The following is a 17211-nucleotide window of genomic DNA, read 5'->3' on the forward strand; positions in this document are numbered from 1 at the left end:
GCCTACAATCTTTCCTCTGTCTCCACCACGCCCCCAGCAGGGAGAGACAGATACGAAAAGACAAACGAGAGAGGTGTGGAGAAGAGTGCAGAAAGAAGGAAAATTAGATATGATATATATAATACAAAAGGCAAAATGGTAGAGGAAAGTACTACCCAAACAGTAATAACACTAAATGTTAATGGAATGAATTCCCCACTCAAAAGACATAGACTGGCAGAATGGATTAAAAAACAGGATCCTTCTATATGCTGTCTACAGGAAACACATCTTAGAATCAAAGATAAACATAGGTTGAAAGTGAAAGGTTGGGAAAAGATATTTCATGCAAATAACAATCAGAAAAGAGCAGGAGTAGCTATACTAATATCCAAAAATTAGACTTCAAATGTAAAACAGTTAAAAGAGACAAAGAAGGATACTATCTACTAATAAAAGGAACAATTCAACATGAAGACATAACAATCATAAATATTTATCCACCGAACCAGAATGTCCCAAAATATGTGAGGAATACACTGCAAATACTGAAAAGGGATAGATACATCTACCATAACAGTTGGAGATTTCAATTCCCGACTCTCATCAATGGACAGAACATCTAGACAGAGGATCAATAAAGAAACAGAGAAGTTGAATATTACAATAAATGAGCTAGACTTAACAGACATTTATAGGCCATTACACCCCACAACAGCAGAATACACCTTGTTCTCAAGTGTTCATGGATCATTCTCAAAGATAGACCATATGCTGGGTCACAAAGCAAGTCTCAACAAATTTAAAAAGATTGAAATCATACAAAACACTTTCTCAGATCATAAGGGAATGAAGTTGGAAATCAATAATAGGCAGAGTGCCAGAAAATTCACAAATACATGGAGGCTCAACAACACACTCTTAAACAACCAGTGGGTCAAGGAAGAAATGACAAGAGAAATTAGTAAATATCTCGAGGCGAATGAAAATGAAACACAACATATCAAAACCTATGGGATGCAGCAAAGGCAGTGCTAGGAGGGAAATTTATTGCGCTAAATGCCTATATCAAAAAAAAAGAAAGGGCAAAAATACAGGAATTAACTGTCCCCTTGGAAGAACTGGAGAAAGAACAGCAAACTAACCCGAAAGCAAGCAAAGGAAAGAAATAACAAAGATTAGAGCAGAAATAAATGAAACCGAGAACCTGAAAACAGTTGAGAAAATCAATAAGATTGATGGGCCCTTAGCAAGATTGACAAAAAGAAGAAGAGAGAGGACTCAAATAAATAAGATCAGAAATAGAAGAGGAGATATAGCCACTGACCTCGCAGAAATAAAGGAGGTAATAACAGGATACTATGAACAACTTTATGCTAATAAATACAACAATGTAGATGAAATGGACAAGTTTCTAGAAAGGCATGAACAACCAACTTTGACTCGAGAAGAAAGAGATGCCCTATACTAACCAATCACAAGAAAACAAATTGAATCAGTCATTAAAAAGCTTCCCAAAAAGAAAAGTCCAGGACCAGATGGCTTCACATGTGAATTCTACCAAACATTCCAGAAAGAATTAGTACCAACCCTGCTCAAACTCTTCAAAAAAATTGAAATGGAGGGAAAGCTACCTAATTCATTCTATGAAGCCAACATCACCCTCATACCAAAACCAGGCAAAGATATTACAAAAAAAGAAAACTACAGACCAATCTCTCTAATGAATATAGATGCAAAAATCCTCAGCAAAATTCTAGCAAATCGAATCCAGCAACACATTAGAAGAATTATACATCATGACCAAGTAGGATTCATCCCAGGTATGCAAGGATGGTTCAACATAAGAAAATCAATTAATGTAATACACCATATCAACAAATCAAAGCAGAAAAATCACATGATCATCTCAATTGATGCAGAGAAGGCATTGGACAAGATTCAATATCCTTTCCTGTTGAAAACACTTCAAAGGATAGGAATACAAGGGAACTTCCTTAAAACAATAAAGGGAATATATGAAAAACCCACAGCTAATATCATCCTCAATGGAGAAAAACTGAAAACTTTCCCCTGAGATCAGGAACAAGACAAGGATGTTCACTATCAACACTGTTATTCAACATCATGTTGGAAGTTCTAGCCAGAGCAATTAGACAAGAAAAAGAAATACAAGGCATCAAAATTGGAAAGGAAGAAGTAAAACTATCACGGTTGCAGACGATATGATACTAAACGTCGAAAACCCTGAAAAATCCACATCAAAACTACTAGAGCTAATAAATGAGTACAGCAAAGTGGCAGGTTACAAGATCAACATTCAAAAATCTGTAGTGTTTCTATACACTAGTAATGAACAATATGAAGGGGAAATCAAGAAACGACTTCCATTTACAATTGCAACTAAAAGAATAAAATACTTGGGAATAAATTTAACGAAAGAGACAAAAGACCTATATAAATAAAACTACAAGAAACTGTTAAAAGAAATCACAGAAGACCTAAATAGATGGAAGGGCATACCATGCTCATGGATTGGAATACTAAATATAGTTAAGATGTCAATTCTACCTAAATTGATTTACAGATTCAACCCAATACCAATCAAAATCCCAACAACTTATTTTTCAGAAATAGAAAAACCAATAAGCAAATTTATCTGGAAGGGCGGGGTGGCCTGAATTGCTAAAAGTATCTTGAGGAAAAAAAACGAAGCTGGAGGTCTCACGCTGCCTGACTTTAAGGCGTATTATGAAGCCACAGTGGTCAAAATAGCATGGTAGTGGCATAAAGATAGATATATTGACCAATGGAATCAAATAGAGTGCTCAGATACAGACCCTCTCATCTATGGACATTTGATCTTTGATAAGGCAGTCAAGCCAACTCACCTGGGACAGAACAGTCTCTTCAATAAATGGTGCCTAGAGAACTGGATATCCATATGCAAAAGAATGAAAGAGGACCCGTATCTCACACCCTATACAAAAGTTAACTCAAAATGGATGAAAGATCTAAACATTAGGTCTAAGACCACAAAACAGTGAGAGGAAAATGTAGGGAGATATCTTATGGATCTTACAACTGGAGGCGGTTTTATGGACCTTAAACCTAAACCAAGAACACTGAAGAAGGAACTAAATAAATGGGAGCTCCTCAAAATTAAACACTTTTGTGCATCAAAGACCTTCATCAAGAAAGTAAAAAGACAGCCTACACAATGGGAGACAATATTTGGAAACGACATATCAGATAAAGGTCTAGTATCCAGAATTTATAAAGAGATTGTTCAACTCAACAACAAAAAGACAGCCAATCCAAGTACAAAATGGGAAAAAGACTTGAACAGACACTTCTCGGAAGAGGAAATACAAATGGCCAAAAGGCACATGAAGAGATGCTCAATGTCCCTGGCCATTAGAGAAATGCAAATCAAAACCACAATGAGATATCATCTCACACCCACCACAATGGCCATTATCATCAAAACAAAAAATGACAAGTGCTGGAGAGGATATGGAGAAAGAGGCACACTTATTCACTGTTGGTGGGAATGTCAAATGGTGCAACCACTGTGGAAGGCAGTTTGGCGGTTCCTCAAAAAGCTCAATATAGAATTGCCATATGACCCAGTAATACCATTGCTAAGTATCTACTCAGAGGACTTAAGGGCAAAGACACAAACGGACATTTGCACACCAATGTTTATAGCAGCATTATTTACAATTGCAAAGAGATGGAAACAGTCAAAATGTCCATCAACAGACGAGTGGCTAAACAAACTGTGGTATATACATACGATGGAATATTATGCAGCTCTAAGATAGAATAAACTTATGAAGCATATAATAACATGGATGGACCTAGAGAACATTATGCTGAGTGAGACTAGCCAAAAACTAAAGGACAAATACTGTATGGTCCCACTGATATGAACCGACATTAGTGAATAAACTTGGAATATGTCATTGGCAACAGAGACCATCAGGAGTTAGAAATAGGGTAAGAGAATGGGTAGTTAGAGCTGAAGGGATACAGACTGTGCAACAGGACTGGATACAAAAACTCAGAAATGGACAGCACAATACTACCTAATTGTAATGTAATTATGTTAAAACATTGAATGAAGCTGCATGTGAGGTATAGTGTTTTTTTGTTTTTTCTTCTATTATCGTTTTATTTCTTTTTCTGTTGTCTTTTTTATTTCTTTTTATAAATCGATGCAAATGTACTAAGAAATGATGAATATGCAACTATGTGATTATGTTAAGAATTATTGATTGTATATGTAGAATGGAATGATTTCTATATGTTTTGTTAATCTTTTTTAATTAATAAAAAAAGAAAAAAAAGTGCTTTGAAAACTATTGCTTTTTCATTTCGTTGCTTTGTATGTATGTTATATTATACAATTAAAAAAAGTTAAATATAAAAAAATGAGCTTGATCTACAACTCTGTATTAAGAATTACATGGCATAGGTCTATACTACTATTCACTAAAATTAAAACAGATCTATGGCAAATCTAAAATTATTCATAAGGAAGCTGTGAACTGTAGTTAGATAGAAATATATATATATAGTTGGCATGGGTAGGCTCTGGGCATTGAACCCAGGTTTTCCCGCATGGCAGGCAAGAATTCTACCATGGAGCTAAGTAGATAGAAATATTTTGATAAATATTTAAGACACTACTAATCCTTATTTCCATTGGCCAACACAGATGGAGGTATCACAATATCTGTATCTGTTCCTGGAACTGCTGTTAAGAAAAGGGATAAGGGAAATGCATGCTTTATAAATTTATATTTATATCTAAAATGCTGGAACAAGACAGAGATTCAAGAAATAAGCAAACTGATAAAAAAGGCTTGCGATGAGCCAAAATTTATGTTTCATGGACTTTTATATTAAAAATCTTCCTAGTGGGGTTCTTGTATACACAATATTAACATGGCTGGTTGTTTTAGTTTCAAGAACATAAGAAGCATCGCATTAGGAAGGGAGGCTCAGGGAGGCACAGTAACAAGAAATGTGGCAGTCTTCACAGCCAAGAAATCACAAACACTATGAAACACTGACTCAGTAAGCCCAAAGCACAACATTTAGTAGTCGTCTAGTACAGTGGTAAACAGACCTACATATACAAAAATGGCCTGAGAGGATCATCATATACAGGAGGGGTTAAATAAACAGGCTGAAATGAAGTGAATTGAGTGATGACCTTGAGTCATTAAAATGAGTTTAATCGTGGTCAGCATAAGTTGTTGTTGTTTTTGTTTTTGGCATAAGTTCTTTTAAGGTAAGAAAATAAAAGGAAATAATTTAGAAAAATTTCCATTTAAAACAACTAAAATAATATATTTTGTTAAAGTTTTGGGGTTTATAGTGTTCTTGGTCAGACCTCCAAGTAGTGAGAAAATTGCTCTATCCAAAATCACCATTCAAATATTCTACAGAGTAGAGATTTGCCTATAGGAAAAATATCTTTATAGTGTATTTTTCTGAGTGCCAATTTTAAACTTAACTTTTGGTGAAGACATGATAGAAACAATAGCAACTTGAATATATAATTTAAAGTAAAAAAGAAGTTATTCCAATATAGATTTGAACTCTAATAACTAAATGACACAATTATCTTCCCAGGCAATCATTTTTCATTTGTTAGAGAGACAAATGAAAATATTTTGTGTTTAGTTAACAATAAATCTTAAACAATTAGATACATAAAAATTAGATACATAAAATATTAACAAGTTTTAGATTAGTAGACTTCTGAAGTACATAAGGACTATAAAATGATTCTTATAGATAGTAAAAACCAAGACACTTAGCAACATGCAAACACACATACATGTGCTCACACACACATCCTCTCTTTCTTTCTCCCATCCTTCCTTCCATCCATCTCTCATGTTATCAGGGGCTGGGATAAAAATGAGGGGAGAATAGAGGGATTAAGAATTCTTAATCACTCACAAAGCCTAGAAGGAAATGGAAATAGAATTAAAAATAAGAGAATGAATGAATTAGAAAATCCTAAGAGGAAATTACTGTTCCTAGCTTTCTCCAGATGTGTTCCCAGTTAAATTAGTTTAGCAAAGCTAAACTTCTTTGTGTAAGACATTTTATAGCCTTCGGCAGGCTTATCTTATTTGCACTGTGAATCTTCAAGAAATATAGATTGTTATTTTTTCTAAACTTAGTTCACTCTTGGTAGTACATCTCACTGGATTATACTTTGGGAAACACTGATGCACAACAAGACAGAGTTTTCAGAGGCTCTATCTCTCATCCATCTTGTCCTAGGGATTCCGTTCTAGAACACAGGGAAAATCTATGTTTTATGATTGTTGAATCATAACACAGGATGCCCATACTTTAGGCATTTAATATATATTAATTAGAATGAACAGTATTCGAGAAAGTATTATATTAGCCCTCCTACTGGTGATTCCTGATCACCACTGTTCTATTATCTGTAGAACAGGACATACTGGTTGAGAGGGCAAAGTGGACTTCAAGATCCAAATAGGGAACAAGATCAGAAAAAGGTTACAAATCAAACCGGAAGCTGGTTGGGAGAATGTTGATACATTAAAAAGATGAGTATAACAGGCTGCTTTTCCAAATCTAATTGATGAGTAGTATGATATGTTTGGAGGAGAATAAATACGTTCAAAAAGTCAGAAAATGACCAGCTTGAGGCATTAGGACTTTCACAGATTAAGAGAAAGCAAAGGAACTGGATTATAAAATCTCGTCAGTTTATGGAGTACTATTCAAGGGAAGTATGGTCTTAATTCAGATAGAAATATGCTTAGAATAAAGAAGGGGAATTCATGAGCCTATTTTATTTCTTACCTTTATTCTCACACCATGTTGAAACAACTCAGTTATAATTAACTATACTGCACAGATCTATTCAATACTAGAGTTTCAAGCAACTCTAGCTCTCAAACCAGGTACAAGAAGTCATCTACTACAAACTAATAGGAGCACTGTCATTAGAAAGGAAGTCTGTCTTTTGAGAATTTGGTTATCACGAGTCAGATTTTCTTAAAAACTAATTTTTGAACATTTACTATATGACATTCTCCACATGTATGAACATCACCTCACTATTTCTTACAACATCATATATGGTCACAATTATTGTACATTCTACAGCTCTTCTCCGCATTTAAAATATATTCAGGGAGTGCCTATTGTTTAACACTGTGGTACATGCTACAAGTTCAACAATGAGGAAAAGCAGACACTGTCTCTAACTTCATGGAGATTTCAGTTTAGTGAAAGCAAACCAGAGGAGGACACTGAGGCACAGAGAATTTAAGAGCGAGTTTCTCTTCTGTAATCTCTGTCATATCTGTAGCAACTTTTACTTCAATATTCTCAGCATTCAATTCCAAGCACTGTAAGAATTCTAGAAGTGATAACCTTGAGACTGAGAATGTTTAAAAAATATTGTTCAAATGTTTAGAAGGAGCTTATTTTACAAAGGAAACAAAAAGAGTATGGTCATTCCATTTTCTATTGACTTTAGTTTTAAACATTCTCTATCTAATACACCTTATTGGCCTTAAAATGGACTGCCATTAATGAGAACTTGCTTATTGGATTCAGAAATCAATCTGTCGCTGGTGATTTAAACTGGAAAACTCACTATCAATTCATTTTATAATTGAGGAAGCCATAAGTATCTGCTTTTTCTGATGGCAGTTTGAGCTAAATTGAGTGTATTAAATAATTAATTTGGCATGGGATGGAGGAATCTGAATTCCTCCTTAAGCATTCAGAACCTCCCCCAGTCTTCACAGTATACATTCATTCATCTACCCCATTCATTCATTCAACCAAAAGCACAGAATTTTGCAGAGTAGAAATGGTTCTTACCCTAACTGCTCTTGAACTGTGGACTGGGGCCCACCTCTGTGTAGAAATGAGGTAGCATTCTGTTCAGAAAGGAACTTTAAACTTTTAAATGTCATCCTATAAGTATTTCGTTCAATATCTGAGAATCGTGAATCTTCTCTCAAGCAACAACAATAAATGCCAATTTTCCATGGTCTCAACAGGGTTTATAACTATGAATTGTCATGTATTTAGTTTAAAAAATTAAAACTGGGGAGAGGGAAGAGATGGTGGAATAAAAGAGTCAAAGGATTATGGTATTCACACCCAGAAATATTCCTTCTGGATATTTTAAGTTATATCCCTTTATCAAATTAGTCCCTAGAAGAAACATAAAATGCAATTTCAGTAAATGACACTATAGGGAAGGCATGATGCTAGGAGTAGGGTTTTTAGGCTCTGGTTGCTTGTTACTAAATAGATACATAACCAACAAGAATTTTGGACTCCAATATGAGCCTAGTTTCACAGGAAAAGAACATCCCCTCAAGGGAAAAAGAACTGCTAGGATTCATGATCCAGCACTGTGGAAAGTGTACCAAATACAGACATCCTCCCGTACTAGTGAAAGGATCCAGAACCATCAGGAAAAAGCCATTTGCTGTTTTCAAGTCTCTTTTGTTCCTCCCTCTCTTTATGCTCACTATTAGAGGCTTCAATATTCTATTATTAAGGAAAATAAGCCCTGTTCCACCTCTGTCACATGGAATTTTGGGTTTATACATTTAAAACTGTGTATTTCTTCTCTTCTATTAAATAACTTTTGAAATGAAGAAATACATGGAGACAAACTATGATTCAAAAGATAAGCACTCTATTCACATAGACTGCTTTTCTCAACATGTTTGGCAAAATTTGAGGAATGCCAGATTTTCACCAAATACAATTGGAAAGCTATGGCTTTAAATTTGGTTGGATTCTTAGAATTCCAATTCTTTCTAAATATAATTAGATATAATAAATCTTTCACTTTGTCCTGATATTCTAAAAGGAAAACCTGTTGAAGAGAGCTATAAAGAGGTAGGCTTATTTCAATACTGTTTTTTTTTTTGATGTATTAATATATTTAGTTATATGTCTTACCTTGTTTCCCATTCTCCCTCCCACACTTTTTTTTTCATTTTTGCCTTCCAGACAGAGGATACCAAACTACTACTGAGGTCAATGTTGTGGGAAAATACGGATTGAGAAATCAGAAAAACAAAAACTTGTATTATTTGATAAAAATAGTAATACTTTACCAAATGGAAAATTCCATCAAATGAAATGTCATTCTCATCAGATGACTTACCTAAAAATAGAAAAGAGTGAGAATTTGTATTGTACTCAACCCTCAGTATACTATATTCCCAAACACATGGCAGATATCTTAACTGATGGATAATCCAAAACAAACAGAAACTATAGCAGGCCAGGAAACACCAATTCCTTTAGAAACAGTAATTAATGTCAGAAAGGAAACTGCAAACACAGAGTAAAAGCAATGGGGAAAGGAAGTAGTATGTACTTTCAAATCACTTGGCTCTCATATATATTTTAAGAGGCTGGTTTTGAAAATGTGGACACATAATGCATATAAATGCCACAGCTAAACTATGGCAGGACATGTGCACTAACTACATTTCCTCCCAAGACCTCTGGTTACTGTCTTAAAGAGAGACTTGTCAAAGCTGCAAACTCTCAAATATCTTTGCCTCATATGACTCAAGAAAAAGGTGCCACTGTATCAAGTGCTACTATAATTTCCTTTGTTGATTTTCTTACACATTTAACACTTAGATGTCTTGGCTGTTTACTTTTTTTCCTCCAAAGTGAACAGTGATGTTCATGAAAGGTGCCAGATTAACAACCTGGGAAATTAAGAGCTTGCTCTATCAAGAGAAAAGGCTCAGTGCAGCGGAGGTGATGAAAGTTTCCCCTACACTGTGCCTGCCTATGTATGTTAGCTCTGACCCACATCACCCTAGCCACCCAGTTTTCATGGTCCATTAATTGACTGCTAAGTTGCTAGCAGGGGCAGGCAATCTTGTTCCTGCTATTACTGCTATCATTGTTATTACACTACTGCAAGTCCTACCTCCATCAGTAAAATTATCCAATAGGTGCTCATGTGGAAACTTTATTAGCTGCCATCTTGTTTCAGGACAACAGGAAAAACTGAACTGAATCTTATTTTCTTTAATAATATGGCAAGTATGTTAAAATCCATTAATTTCCTCACATAGGCAAAGTTTTAAGTGGTCAAGCTGAAACACAGACCTTACATTCAGACCTTAAATTCAGTCACCAGCATTTTACTTGAATTCTCATTCAGGGATGTTAATCTAACATTTAAAGTCTATATACCTTTTATTTTTCCTTCAATTCTGTCTCAAACTAGTCAACTTCATTATTATTCATTAGCAGCCATGGTAAAAGTTTTCTGGACATTGAGGTTAAAGTTTTACCTAAGAGATGTGAAAAATCACAAGCAGTCAAATGGAGAAAAATGTCTGGTTCTTATATTTATGAATGTTTCAGCTTTCTGAATACTTTGTAATTATTAATTGTCCCCGATGCTCAGGGACCTAAGAAATCATTTTGTTCAACTAGTCACATACCCAACAATTGTTTAGTGTTGGCATTTCCTGTGCTATGCTAGTTCTCTTGCAAAATATAAATAAGAGCCAGAGCCTCCTACTTTAGAATTTTAACAATAAGGGAAGCAAAGCTAGCAAACACATGCAAAACATTAACAGAACAATGAAGTACAACACTGAATGTTGCTAACAGACCCATAATTACTTAGTAATTATTTGGAAAGATCACAGTATTGATCTCACAGTCCTTCTCTGACTTTGCCTTCCTCCTTCTTTTTGTCAAAGACCAAATTCTCCGCAGTTAGAGTAGATGTCCACCTTGATATGGGCAGGACTTTCTGTAATTTCTAATCTCTGGAAGTGCTGGAGAATGAGAATTGCAGGGTACCAATGACTACAGCAAACACATGGTAACAATTAGAAGAAGGGTGCCCTGGCTGCATCACAAATAGAAATCTTGGAAAATTTTAGTTTGGGAACCTTTAGAGGCTTTTTTTTTCTTTTTTGCCATGCATACATAGCCTTTATCAAGTGGGTCCTTATGGAATTAAAACATTTGGCACTGGCTTGAGTCCACGCTATTGCTGGCAAAAGATCTTAGTAGTAAGGAGGGGTGGAATATCAGGAAGGACCTTACTGTGATGGGAAGCCTCCTTGCTCCCCACTGTTCATGCAATCTTACTGAAAGACTTAAACCCAGATATGAAAAAAGAGATTATCTCCAAGAGCAGCAGCAATTTATTGTAATTATGTTAGTACACACATCAGGAAGGTGCCTACTAGATTTTGGGCAAGGTTGTGCTGAAGAAACAAACTCCAACCCCTAATTCCTAGGGAGGTCTCAGTTTTCCAAATTGCAAATAAATTAGAACCTAACTATTTGGAAAGCTAATAATCATGTGATATGCAATAACCAGTGGGTGGAAGGATATGAGAATCTGCTCACCAACAGTCTTTAAGGATTGTCCTGCATTTACTCCCTCAGTGGCCAAGTCTTTCCAATTCACTTTTGCCACCAGCTACGTAAAAGGAAATGATTGGTATATCATTGCCAACTCTATAACAGTGTCACTACTGTCACTGCTCTATAACAGTGACAGTCAAAGTAACAAGGCCCATTTTGCTTACACAACACTCTTGATTCCATCAATGAGTCTCATTTCAAGAACTTTGGAGGTTGGCCTCGAATTGTAATTAGAGCAAGCTGTGCACTTTCTGGGCTAATTCTGAGCCTCTCTGGTTTTCAGCCAAACAATTGAGAGTGGATTTTCTCCCTAACTCTCTTATTTATTACATAATGCATCTTTTGATTGGTTTCTTCTGACTGGACTGGATCTTCATGATTTGTCTTCTCTCACTGTACCTTCTCATTTTTTGTGTGATGCGAGATGTACAAACTAAGGCTTTCCAGAATTTGATATTTCACACAAAAATGCATTGGCGAAACAGCAAAAACCAGTTCTGCGGATATGTCACTAAGTCTACTTTAGTTCATGGTCTTTTAGTTAAATGAAAAATTCAGGCAATGAACTATTTTGACCTCAATGAATAAAAGATAAAAAGACTAACTCTGATAAACAAATCCATGACTCTCTATGTCCATGGGGAAAAAAAAATAGAAAAAGCAATAAAGGCCTTTCGAGTAGAAATGATAGGTGATTTCTCCTTTCTTTCCCATTTCAAACATCTGCTAATAAGCTAATAAGTGCCAAGAACACAAGAAGCAAAGTGAATGAGGGAAAACTACAGGCCATAAGATGGTGCAAATTTCACATGGAAAGCTAGTGAATAATGAAAGAATTATGAAGATGACTATGGGTTTTGGACAAAGAGCACATAAAACAAGACCATGCAAAAATGAAATTTTATCTCTCACAAAGCACATTATAGATAGCTCACTAATAAAAGCTCACAGTGGTTAAGCAATCAAATAGTTCAACATAATGTGCATCATGGTTCTACCCATCAAGAATGCTTGCTTACTTTGGCTGACAAGCTGCAATTATTAATTTGATTTTCTGATTCAAAATGGAGTCAGGAACATTTGCTCTTAGCTTTAATTTTTCAATTTAAGTAGCAAATTTTAAGCATCACGATGGTAAGGAATGAGTGTATCCCAAGTAGGAACTTTCTTGCGGGAAGAAAAGATATAAGATAAACAAACTGGATTCTTGTCATTCCAAAGTTGAGTTCCAATAAACAAAATAAAAAGGGGAAACTAACACTTCTGGATTTGAATCTTGGCTTTATATAATATTGTAAAGGAAAAAAATTTTTTTAAGTGCATTTAGAGCCGAAAATTACAGATCATTTTGTTGAAAGGGTGAAAGGTAGTATTCATATTTATCCATTTATGGGTAATATTATAATTATGGGAAAGAAGGACATAGAGGAAAGAAGTATATAATAGTTTCGATCATGAAGAAATGTACAGATTATTTAGGGAAATGACTTACATAAAGGAAAAGATCCCAAGAAAATAACAAAATGTTAAAAAGAGCCAAAGATCAGAAGAGGGCTGGGGAGAGATTAGTTTGAGTTAGCCTCTGAGGTTATCTTAATAGGGGTCTGGAACTGGAGCCAGTCCAGATGGTGCTCTTACTCCCCAGCACCATCCCAGCCATCCCACACATCTTTATAACTTAAATTAAATGTTTTACCCATACATCTATGGATATGACTTTCTGATCTAAAATTTTAAGACTTTTTAGAAGCCAGCAATGTTGTTTCTCCTTCTTTTTAATGAAATCTCAGTTCCACCACCTATCAAATTGCTTTTCTCTTTTTTACAATTTTCTATTCTGTGTGTAAGGGCTGAAAAAGCAGAAGTGGATGTGGAGATGAATGAGACAGCTGGCCTGTGGCAAAAGGACTGTGAATAGGAAGCAGCTGCATTTGAGAAACAAGTAGAACAAAGGATTAACATCTTCAAAGCCAAGAAGGGTTACTGTCTGCCTTCTTTCCTTCTTTTGTTCCTTCCCATTCTTTGGAAATGACAGAAATTTCACAAAACACAGGACCTTCTCCTAAATTCATAACAATTTCCTTTTCCTCACACCCAAGTGTGCTTAATTCATTATTCCTGCTAATATTTTGCATGTACTTTAAATTTTAATTTTTCCCCTAAGAGTTTCAAAGAGCTTTATAAATTTTCACTAATACAAACATTCTTAGCCATATTTTGCTCTAATAAAATTAAATTTAGAATGATGGGAATTCAGTTTGTTCTAGAATTTTATAACCCCCCCCCCCCCCCAACACACACACATTTCTTAGACAAGTGTTTCTTAAATTTTAGGCTTCATAGGAATCCTCAGAGGTACTTATTAATATGTCTATATAGTTCTCAGCCCATCCCTTGGATTCAGATTGAGTAGGTCTGGCTGGGGTGGGGCCCTGCAATCTACATTTTTAAATAAGTACCTGAGGGGGATTCTTATACTCTGAGAAACCTTGTCCTAAACTGAGCCCTTTGGCCTTCCAGCAGCAACTTCTCCAAAAGCAGCCTATTTCCTAGTGACAGTAATCAAACAATTTTCTGTAGTTTACACTGAATATTGAGCCAAAAATGCAGAAGTGAGCAATATGAGAAAAAGAAACATTATTACCCATAAGACTTCACTTTTAACAAAGCAAAATGCTATTTGCTACACAAATACAGGAAAGAAAGGGAGTTGCCTGGATTGTAATTCCACTCTCTTGAAAATGAGGTTTGCTATTATGAATGAATTAACTTTTCTATTCTAGAGAACTGAACCTCCACCGGATCTCTGGTTAAGTCCAGTATGCTGCATTCTAGAACTCCATCCAACACCAACCTTGAAGAGCCAGCCTCAGTTTACAAATCACAAGCAAATTAGAATCTAACCACTTAGAAAATAATAACCACATGATATACAAACTCCAATGAGGGTGAGGCTAGGACAATCTGTTTCCCAACAAATCTGTTCTAGCCTCTACTTTCTAAGTGGCCAGATTTTCCCCAACAGCATCATTGGGGGAATCTCAAACACAAGGTTCTCAGACAAGCTCAGATGCTAGAATTCTTGATGACACCATGTACTTCTGCTTTTGAACCCCCAAGTCCGACCTTTTAGGTACTACTGCCACTCAGGATCAGCACTTGGGTGCCAAGCCCCATCCTCTGAGCCCTTTCTTCCTGCAGTTCCATTCTTGGTTTCATGGTATCTTGCTGACTACTCCGTTCTGAAGTTAGATTATGTTTCTTAACTTCTTGTATCTGGCTTTGGATCTTAAGATTGATCACAGCTATTCTCTCAAAGATTACCTGTGGTTCAATTCAATGGGATTTTCTTAATCCTCTATCTTTCTCTACGTCTCTGATGCTGATGACCTCATCACATTTTTTTCTGTTGGTTGCTTCTACTCCCTTGATTTCAGAGACAACACAATTCTCTCATGGACACGGTGAATATTTGATTCTGTTTGGCCTTAATGCTTCCAATCTGACATAATCCACAGTAAATGGGAGATATGGTGAGCCACCAATATACACAATATTCTCAACTCCAAAACAGTTTCAGTTCAACCTAAACAAAAATTCCTTATCTGATTATAAGCAATCCCAAACCACCCTACAGGAGGTGCATTTTACCTGGGGTTTAGGGTTTTTAGAGAATATATAAGGAAAAAAATTCAAGTTATATCAAAATTATCTCGAAATCCCCTAGAAAGGCCCCTTGCTGGAAGCCAACATACTGCCTTTCAGTAGGTCCAACCCAGGAGGGGTTTTCCTCCAGAATTGGCATAGATTACTATGTCTTTGGCTAACTACAAGATGGAAGAATTGGCTTACTTTTAGAATATACATTGTGCAAAAAGCAGAAGAACCCTGATGTTCACCCTGAGACAGGCCGTGGGAATTGACACAGACTGAGAAAACACCAAATACACATTTCCCATCTCAGGTTCACTCCAGGGCATATATGCATTGAACAGAACCTGAGCAGACTTGTCTGTATAATGTAAATTATTATTCTTTCTCTTTTTATATTTTTTGCTGAGCATGCAAATTAAGTGTTTATATATTACAACTCCACCTTAGAATGCTAGTGATTATTATTCAATAAGTATACATATACCTAATCTCTTGATTTATAGCCTAAAAAAGGAAAACAAAGAACATAGGTAGACATTAGATCAAGCATGAAGATCAACTTGAGGGAACAGTGCATTTTTCTTGTAAAATCTCCCTGCATACATTAAGTAAAGATGTTTGTGATGTTGTGGACCAAGTACTGAACTTGGTGTTGAGAAACCAGGGTTCCAATCCCAAGTCTGATACATAACAGCTAAGTGATCTTTAGTAAATCACTTGCTTTTGGCCTCCAGTATACATATAAGTAGTAATGGCTTCAGATGGTTCCTTTGATGTTTAAATGAAAAAAAAAATGCATGTGAAAGCATCTACCATAGCCTTCAGCACATGGTAGGCACCTGATACAGCTAGCTCAATGTGAATTTGCTGAACTGAAGCTGAGAGCAAATAGCCACTTAAGGGAAGAAAACTATCAGCATGGCAAGACAGGCCACAAAGTAGATGCTAATGTAAATATTTACTCAATTAACTTGAGATAGACACCAAACTGATCTGATCAAGCTAATATGTAATTTACCTGATTTTACACTTCTTTTATTTTCTCCACATGGTCATTGGCACAAAGTCCATTTAGGGTTTCATAAACATGGGCTTAAAACAAAAGTGTTTCTAATCAGATCTGGCAGAAAAAGGAGGGAAACATAGGGTGAGGTAAGTGTGAGGCTACAGAGCTGAATAACAGGGGATGGCAGTGCCTCAGTACATGACTCACATAGACACCAAGCAGTATACTGTCAGAGATAATTCACAGGTAAATGCCACATGAGCCATTACATCATCCCTCCTCTGCCCTTTCTTCATCAATCACATCGCCTGGACTTTGATGCAACCCAGCAAGAATGTTCGATTTGCAGAGGAGAGAGCCTCAGAACACACACATACTCATCAGATAAAGCATTATGAAGCCAAATGGAAGTTTCTGGCATTTCCTTTTGTTTAAATCAAGCTTTAGAAAGGAAGTCTTATGGGTGGGATGTGTAACCATAGATTAAGCCATCTGGTCTGAAGGCCTGAGGGATTTGGTAACTTGCTTCGTCCTGGACAAGTCACTCCAGGACTACAGGCCTGTTTCTAGTTCTGTATAATCAAATGATCTTCAAGGTTCCTCCCAGCTGTACAATTTAAAATCCAAGCCAACTGACACTCATACAAATAAACATTCAATTGTATAAGTCAGATACAAAAACACCTTTTATTTTCAGTTATCTAGATCATTCAAATTTTTTGCCACCTCCATCCTTACTCTGAAGAGTGTAGGGATACTTTAGTCTAATCCATAGAAGCTTAAAAGCAAATGTTCATCAGGTGACATAATATATTAACATGTATTTTCTGTGGGGGCAATATTTTGAACAACAAGGAGTTACAAGGGATGCAAAACTCAAGGAGGGTGGGACACACCAACCTCCACATAATTTAATTTATAACTTAAAAGGGATGCTCTAACCATAATCCTCAAAAAAATCCCAGGCAAATCTGTGCACAATTTAACCAAGAGATAGAAGCAAGTGAATCCACACTGTACCAGCTCTACATGAAGGAGGTATTCATTAGACTCAGAGGTCCACAGAAAGCAAGGAGGAGTTGGTTGGCACTATTGAGCCTCTGACCTACTATACT

General features: G+C 36.0%; 2 protein-coding genes across 11 annotated transcripts in view; one reads left to right on the forward strand and one right to left on the reverse strand.

Moving 5' to 3' along the window:
• CMSS1 (cms1 ribosomal small subunit homolog) overlaps positions 1-17211 on the reverse strand; it is a 458243-nt gene that overhangs the window by 206008 nt on the left and 235024 nt on the right. The window contains exon 2 of one of the 10 annotated variants that reach the window (XM_077118618.1): positions 9135-9184. The exons of the other annotated variants lie outside the window; for them this stretch is intronic. The gene's annotated coding sequence lies outside the window, so the exon portion shown is untranslated. The remainder of the gene's footprint in view (positions 1-9134; positions 9185-17211) is intronic. 10 annotated transcript variants of the gene reach the window in all.
• Positions 1-17211, forward strand: part of FILIP1L (filamin A interacting protein 1 like) — a 361112-nt gene that overhangs the window by 118337 nt on the left and 225564 nt on the right. The window lies entirely within an intron of this gene.

Source organism: Tamandua tetradactyla, chromosome 10 (assembly GCF_023851605.1).
Source record: "Tamandua tetradactyla isolate mTamTet1 chromosome 10, mTamTet1.pri, whole genome shotgun sequence".
In the NCBI taxonomy this organism is placed as follows: domain Eukaryota; kingdom Metazoa; phylum Chordata; class Mammalia; order Pilosa; family Myrmecophagidae; genus Tamandua; species Tamandua tetradactyla.